Raw genomic sequence first — 9,086 nt, 5'->3', positions numbered from 1 at the left:
ACACTTGCCTGGATTAACACAGATCACAATCACAGGAAGGCGCTATCTCAGAATCAATTCGAATACGAATCAGAATCCAATTCAATCAGAATCAATGTTCTCAATTCAATTCAATGTCATAATCAATGATCATGAATACGAATTCGGAAGATAAGAGTGTGGATGTTTGATCGAGTGAGTCTGGAAATATTAACATCCCAAACTCTTGATTTTATTTCAAAGCAGATAGAGATATAAATAGAACCGCCGAAGTGTTCCGACCGGCAATCGTGCACCTTCGAGTTTTCAAATTCAGAAGAGGAGAAATGGATTGCGCGCGCAACCCAGTCATTTGTGTCGTCTCCTACTATATTCACACGGACGTAGCCCTGTCATAGGATTGGCCCACATCTCGTTTCAGATCTGGGATCACTGATCTAGAATGCGGAGACAGATGGAATTTTTTTAATGAAACTTTAGGGGAGTGTTTTAGACTCGCAAAAGAAAGTTCTCCTTGGTATTAGAACTTCGCACAAGCAACGTTTTTTTCGATGAAACATTATTCGATTAAACGTCATGTAACATTCAGAAGACTGCACTGAGAAAACTATATATCGCTTGAATCACAATATATATCGTAATTATTGCATTATAATAGCGCAAAATCGTGATATCGTACATTGCAAGTTTTTACATTATGTACCGCATAATCGTGCAATCTATAACGTAAGAATTTAATTTTATTACGCTATCACATTGTATTTCTTCATTTCTGATCTCGCGAGGGTTCGAGGAGTGAACAAGCGATCACAGGAAAAATTAAAGATAAGGTTTACATTGATTCAAGTTGAAAGATTCACCGGAACAAAAATTAACCTTGTCAGATAAACTTGACATGAATCGAAGATAATTTCTGATTTTTAATCCCTCCTGGATAATCTTTCGCCTTATAATCGCTCCATTTTTATTCGAGGTGTAGCGACAATTACGACGCTAGCGCTATCCTGCGTCGTTTAACTGAATTAAATTGGAGAGAAATGGGGATTCCCATCTGTCAGTCATGTCGGAGCAAATATATCAGTAAAAAATTTTTTCGTATTATCTGTTGCTGATTCTACATGTTTTACGGAAATTTCCTCACTTCAACGTGACGCAATAGACGAGATCAGAATTATTCTCGTTATCTCTGTGAAACTTTCGCCGAAATATGTTTAATGTTTAACCGTTGTAAGTATCACCTGGAGTAAATTTTAACTTTTTTCTTTGATTGTTTTAAATCTGGTGTCCAGATTTATAGCTCGAATTCACTTATACATTGCCTTTTTCCCATTGCTGCTAAGGACGCCGATGCAGATGCCAGCAAACAAATTTAACTTAATTTTCTCTGTGATATTAGTGCATTATAATATCGTACAAAGAAGGACCATATCGCTGGCCCCATCATCCATGCAAATTAAAATTTTTTTTGGCCAAATATTTAGTGCAGAATTTGTTCAAATTTGTACAACCAAAATTAGAATTTGTGCATCACCGGAAGTACCTTATTTCTCAAAAAAAAAAAAAAAAAAAAAAAAATGGCGGGGTGAGCGAAACGTTTTGCTGGCCCCGACATTATCCAAAATCAACTTTATATGGGTGCATTAATTTCGTCTTCATTTGTTCAAATTTGTGCAACCAACTTCTAGCCCTAAAAACTACCCCCTTGTGAAAAAACCACCATGGCGGTACCAGAAAAACGTTTCGCTGGCCCCGACATTATCCAAAATCAACTTTATATGGGTGCATAAGTTTCGTCTTAATTGGTTCAAATTTGTGCAACGAACTTCAACCCCTAGAAACTACCCTCTGTTGAGCAAACGTCATATCAGATCCAGCGCAACGTACCGCTAGTCACCACATTATCCAAAATCAACTTTCTATGGGTGCATTATTTTCGTCTTAATTTGTTCAAATTTGTGCAACCAACTACAACCCCTAAAAACTACCCCTTGTAAGGAAAGCATCATCGCGGGGCCAGCGAAACGTTTCGCTGGCCCCGGCATTATCCAAAATCAACTTTATATGGATGCATTATTTTCATTTTAATTTGTTCAAATTTGTGTAATCAACAAAAACACCTAAAAACTACCCTTTGTGCGGAAAACACTATGACTGGGCCAGCGAAACGTTTCACTGGGCCCGGCAATGTCCAAAATCAACTTTATATGGGTGCATTATCTTCGTTTTAATTTTTTCAAATTTGTGCAAACAAGTTCAACGCTTGAAAACTACCCACTGATGAGCAAACGTCATATCGGATACAGCGCAACGTACCGCTAGTCCCGATATTATCCAAAATCAACTTTATATGGGTGCATTATTTTCGTCTTAATTTGTTCAAATTCGTGCAACCAACTTCAAGCCCTAAAAACTACCCCCTATAAGGAAAACACCATAGCGGGGTTAGAGAAACGTTTCGCTGGCCCCGCCATGGTGTTTTTCTCACATGGGGTAGTTTTTAGGAGTTGAAGTTGGTTGCAAGAATTTGAACAAATTAAGACGAAAATAATGCACCTATATAAAGCTGATTTTGGATAATGTCGGGACCAGCGAAACGTTTCGCTGTCCCCGCCATGGTCGTTTTCTCACAGGGGGTAGTTTTTAGGGGTTGAAGTTGGTTTCACAAACTTGAACAAATTAAAACGAAAACAATGCACCCATATAAAGTTGATTTTGGATAATGTCGGGGCCAGCGAAACGCTTCGTTGGCCCCGCCATGGTGGGTTTCTCACAGGGGGTAGTTTTTAGGGGTTGAAGTTGGTTGTACAAATTTGAACAAATTAAAGCGAAAATAATGCACCCATATAAAGTTGATTTTGGATAATGTTGGGGCCAGCGAAACGTTTCGCTGGCCCCGCCAGTGTTTTTACGAGGAATAAGGTATTTCCGGCGATGCACAAAGTCTAATTTTGGTTGTACAAATTTGAACAAATTCTGCACTAAATATTTGGCCGAAAAAAAGTTAAATTTGCGTGGGTGGTGAGGTCAGCGAAATGTTATTGTACAAAGGTCCGGGTCCTGCTTTAACGTTATCATATTGCTCTTTCTTGCAATATAGAGGTTTTGCGATATCATTGTGCGATATCTTTTTCTCCGTGTGTAAAATCTTTTAAAACAGGTCCAAAAATTCCGTTTTTTCCTTAACTGCTGATTCTCAGTAGACTGCGCGTATAAATAAACAGAATAAGAAGTGCACAAAATTTCCTATAAAGTTGAAAAAATTACGTGTTATCTTCAATCGCTTAGGAGTCATGACTTCCAAAAGTGATTTTTTTAATTGAAAAATTGGCCTAAAAAAGGATTAAATTTTAGTTTCCGTGAAATATCTCATTTCCTATGCATTCAAGATGATAGTTGTAAATAGGTTTCGCGAAATGTTGAAGATAGGATATTCAATATTTTGTTGTTTGGCTGGAAAATTGATATATAGATTTATGCTTCTGAGCACTTTTTCACAGTGAATTCAACAAACACAAGTTAAAAAAGTTAAAAACTTAATTTTTAATAAAATTGACTAAAAAAAAACTATTTTCAAGACACAATATGACTTATCAGTGCAAGATTTTTTTTAGATCTCCGGAAAATTTAGTCTCGTTAAATTGATAGAAGTGAGTATTTCATCTAAAATGAACAGAGGACATTAGATATTTCACGGAAAATAAAATGAAATTATTTTTGGTTAATTTATAAATAAAAATCCCTTCTGGAAGTCGTATCTTCTAAACCTATACAATTTTTATAGGGAATTGCTTGAACTTGAAGTCCAGCTGTGACTATTTCAGTGAGTAATGCGAGAAGGAGCAATTATGAAAAAACGGAGTTTTTATACTTGAACAAAAATATATATAATAACTCCAACAAAAAATTAAAAATTAAGATTTTTTAAAAAGGAACAGAACAATTTTTTTTATTTATGACTTGAAATACTCGGGGGGGGGGGGGTATCCCCAAAATATTCAGCAAAAAACTAAGATAGGCAAGTACTTTTTATTTTAAAATCCTTAAAGCTAGGCGTGCTTATCATTACATTCGGTTTGGTTCCTTTGGAATCGTACTGGACGACCTTTAAGTGCAATTTAAAGCTTCTTGACGAGGGTCGAGACTGTAGTGAATATGCAATATTGGTGCTGGAAGTGCCGCAATTGAACTTTTGTCTTAAGTTTTATCTTTTTTATCTGTATGAATTAGAATTCGTTACGGTCAAAATAGGTATATGTATAACAAGGTATAACAAGGAAAATGAGCCGTAATAAAAACTGAACTTATTTCTGTATACTCCCGAGTCGAGATATAGGTCTTTTTTATATTCTCTATGTTGCTGAATGAATTATTTTTTGGATCTCCTTAATACTCATGATCCTTGTTTAATTCTCTTAGAGGTTTTATTTAGTACAATTGTAATCCTCTTTGAATCTCTTAAAAATGTTTGCAGTATTTTTCAAGTTCTCATTTGAACCTCTTATACTCTCTACCAAATTATAAGTCCAATTTTAATACTCTTAAAACTCAATAATAACTTTAAATTCTATTTAAAGGTTTCAAATGTAAAATTATTGAAAATAATATTAAAAATTAACTAATATATTAATCATTAATTATTTTTAAAATTATAACTTATAAAATATTAATGTGAACATTCATTAAAATTTACTGCATATTATAATGTGAGAATATATTCATTCGAGTTCTTTTTGGCTGACAGACAAAGACAATCCAACATACACTGCATTATCTATATTCATATAAACAGTGGCGTAGCTAAAAAATTTTCCGCCCAGGGCCAAAAATAATTTGCCGCCCATAGTTCTCAAATCTGCATTCAATTTAAAGATAGTTTTGCCGCGCCAAGCGTTTGCGCCCGGGGCAGGGGCCCCTTTCGCCTCCCCCTAGCTACGCCACTGCATATAAATGCAAACATACATTTGCAAAAAAGTTGTTTGCACGAAGTTCTAATAGCAATTTAAACTTTCTTTTTGTAGTCAAAAACACTCCCATAAAGTTTCATAACAAAAAATTCCTTCTATCTCCGCATCGTACACTGAAAGAAATTTTATAATAATACTTGATATTTCAATATTCATAATTGATATAGTCAATTACGATTTAGGGAAATCGTGTAAATATAAAAATTATTGTTAGCGTAATTACAAAACTTTACAATTAGAATATGAAAACTTTAGAACAAGATTATAGGAATTAATATAGATTGAGGTACAAAAGTTAATATAAATATCCTACAAATCAATATAGTCAAAGAGAAATTTTTTTTGCTATTATTCATTGAAAGGTCGATTTTTTATGTTTGAACAATTGGACATTTTTAGGAATAATGACCTTTGTTTCAAGCATTTTGTATTTGTTTAAATAATTAATTATTATTTAATTGTAACTTTTTCTTAAAAATAGGTATAAAACTCTAGTTAAAAAAAATTCGTTAGCTTTTCTGCTTATTATTAAATATTTGCGTCATTTAGATACTAGTATCTTATTTTGTAATAAATTCTTATTTGTTTAAACAAATTTTGTTTTTTTATACAATTTTGTTCAATTCAGTGTTTTAATTTCCAGCCACATTAAAAAAATACAAAGATTTATAATTCCTTTGAGAATACTAACAGCTATTCTGCGGGATCAACATAAATAAAAAAAACTTACTTTGAGCTTTCAGAAGACAAATGAGTGTGTCTACGGGAGTGATTTAAAGGAAAAAATTATAAAAATAATTTTAGAACGACAAAATTAAATGTAATTTTTATAAAATGAAGTCTTACTAAAAAAATAAACTTTTCATGACCAATGTAAAACATTTTATGAACAAATATTGGTTATTTAAAGCATTTGCTTAACGTTTAAATATTTAACAAAAAGCGATATACTTAATTGAATTGAGACAAAATTCAGATTTTTGAATCAAAATTTCCAATAAATGTTACATTAATATTTAATAAATTTATGTAACAATACGATCATGGTTTAGACAAAAAATGTTGGTCTTTACAATGACAAATTACCACAATAATTGCAGAAAACAGAAATTTCAAACATTTATTTTCGAAAAAAATGGTTTAAATAAACAAAATTTATTTAAACAAATACGAATTTATTACAAAATAAGTTACTTGTATCTAAATGACGTAAATATTTAATAATAAGCAGAAAAGCTAACTAAAAATTTGTTTAAACTAGAGTTTTGTACCCCTTTTTAAGAAAGTCCCCAACAAATTCTTAATAGCTCCCGCAAGCTAAGTTTAAATCCAGAAACCTGAAACCCATTTCCCCGACAACCAAAATTTCCCCATGTTAATCTTATGGGATTTTCAGGGCCTTTGCGGCACGTCTTAATATTAACCGATTTCGCTCAAACTTTGAGGGAATTTTTTTCCGGCAACCTCAAAAAAAAGGGGGGGGGGGCATGTCCTCTATTCGAAAGTCGGTTGTTTGGACCTCCCTAGTGTACATCACTAGTTTAAAAATATTTCACAACAATTTTACAAGGATTTTAAATATTTCATAAGATTTAAAGGATTTCAAACTTTTTACAAGGGGTCGAGTACACCAGGTTTCAAAGATTTGAAAATATTTGGATGATTTGAAAATATTTCACTAAGACTTCAAAGAATTCGATGATTTCAACGAATAAAAAAAATTCACAAATATTTCAAAAGATTTCACAAAAATTTCCCAAAGATTTTGAACATTTCATAAAGATTGCAAGGATTTCGAAGATTTGAAAATGGCGTTTACAACATATTTAAAAATTTTCACAAAGATTTCGAACATTTCCAAAAATTGTAAAGCTTTCAAAATATTTCAAATATTTCATAAATATTGCAAAGACGTTAAACTATCAACTCAGGTTTTAACAAATTTGAGAAAATTTTAAAGGTTTCAATTATTTCAAACTAACACAAAAGGTCTCACAAACAAATTTTAAACTAAGCATTCACAAAAACGTCATAAAAATGTTACATAGATTTCAGGTATTTTAAATATTGTAGAGATTTCAAACATTTTACAAAAATTGAGAATGACCCCAAAAGAATTCACAGAAATTTTAAGATTTTACAAAGATTTTAAGTACTTCAAGAGATTTCAACGAATTCACAAAGATTTCAAAAGGTTTCAAAAATTTCATAAAGATTTCAAGGATTTCAAAGACGACCTGTGTTTGAAAAAAATGAGGAATTATTTTATTTATAGCTCTTTTTTCTTATAAATAGTTGGCCTTGTAATTGTATAATAATATACTTGATTTATACAAAATTTGTATTTAGTTCAGGGTACCTACAATTTTTTACCCAGCACTGTTACTTGTATTGCCACTACGAATGTAAGGCGGGAACGAGGTGATTGAAAAAAAAAAATGAAAAACCTATAGATATTTTTGAATTTAATTCAATCCCAGTTTTGACCTTGTAAAAACGGAATATTTTCCTGTTTTTAATTTTAATTTTGAATGTTTCTAAGTCGAGTTATTAAGCACCATGCCGTTTCTCACAGTTCTAAAAATTCTGACCATTAAGTATATAAGGAATCTTCAAACCCCTTCTCTCAGCGTGATTTTCGTGCGATGCGTGTGTCATATGTAAATGTTTGAGCATTATGTATAAAAGTAAAGGTTAAGTTAGTTACATCAGCGAATGTGTATTCTACATTGTTATGTGTACAAATACTAATAATTATAATGATAATATGAGTATTTATGTGCTATAATTGTGAAGTGTGATTTGGTGGAGTTTCACGACAGGTTACGAACTTGTCGTTTTTGTATTTTCGACCGTCACATTTTTTTCAAATGACTCATAATTGTTAGTGTAGTCTTTAGCAAACTTCAGAATCCTCTCTTTCAAAATGTGAAAAAATTATTCCAATCTTTCCAATAATTAACATTATGGTCTTTCTTTAATTTAATATAGTGAATTTTAAATATCACATTTTCTTTTGCAAATTTTGTAGAACTTATATTAATTTTCCAAACTAAATTTTTCATAGATTATTACTAAATACTATACTACTTTTCAACACACAGCCGATTTCCCTAAATCGTAAAAGATTATACTAAACTGTAATATCGGTTTTAATCTGTTTGGTAACTAAATTTCTATGGGTGTAGATATAGCTAAAAATGTCACAAGGCACTACTTCACATTTGAACAGCAAAATTCTTTTTTGAGAATTAAATTATTATTCAAAATAGTTTAAAGTAAGTCGATTTATACCTGTATTACGATAATTCCATTAAAATATTTTTTACCCTCCCTATTTGACTTTCAAAAAATCGAATAAAATCGACTTTTTCGCTATTTTCTTAGAGTCACGGTAAAGCTCTCGACTATTTAACCGTATAATGTGTGACGTACATTAATGAGAATATATTTTCCATATTTTGCACCATAATATATAAGAAATTTTGACATTAAAATCATTTCTATTGACTCTGAATTACAAGAAAATATTTATAAGCTATATATTGCTATTTATTTTATGATAAAATTAATTTTCGATGTATAAATTATGAGAAAAAATAGTTCGCAGCAAGGGGATTTGTACGTACATAGCCAAAAAATAATCATTTAACAATTAATAAATAATTTATAAGTAATCAACTTATTGTAAATCGATGTTGTTGATACCCTGTTGGTGTTCTTTCGTCCGAGTTGTTTTTATATTGTATAGCGGTTATTTCCTAGTGGAGATGACTTACTTTAGACAAAAAAGTAAAGGAATAGATGTTAGATCTTTTATTGAAGGTAAAACTTTCAAGGTTTTGAGAGTATAACAATCTCTTCATCAAGAATAAAACTTCATTAAGGTCGATTTAAGTTGTAAAATTAAAAGAACCATCCTCTCGGGTTCTAATTATCAATTAATTAGTCTGTTAATAAATAAATAAAAATATTTTTTATAATAAAAATATGCTGAAATTTAATGAGATAGTTATTAAAATTAAACGACATGAGAACAAAGAAAGGAAAATTTGACATTTTGTTACAAATAAGGTTAGAAAATATAATTCAATTGTTGGATATATAATTTGTCATAAGGACAACCGCAGGATTTCAGCCACA

The sequence above is a fragment of the Belonocnema kinseyi genome, chromosome 10 (assembly GCF_010883055.1).
Source record: "Belonocnema kinseyi isolate 2016_QV_RU_SX_M_011 chromosome 10, B_treatae_v1, whole genome shotgun sequence".
Classification (NCBI taxonomy): domain Eukaryota; kingdom Metazoa; phylum Arthropoda; class Insecta; order Hymenoptera; family Cynipidae; genus Belonocnema; species Belonocnema kinseyi.
This window is presented reverse-complemented; position numbering follows the sequence as displayed.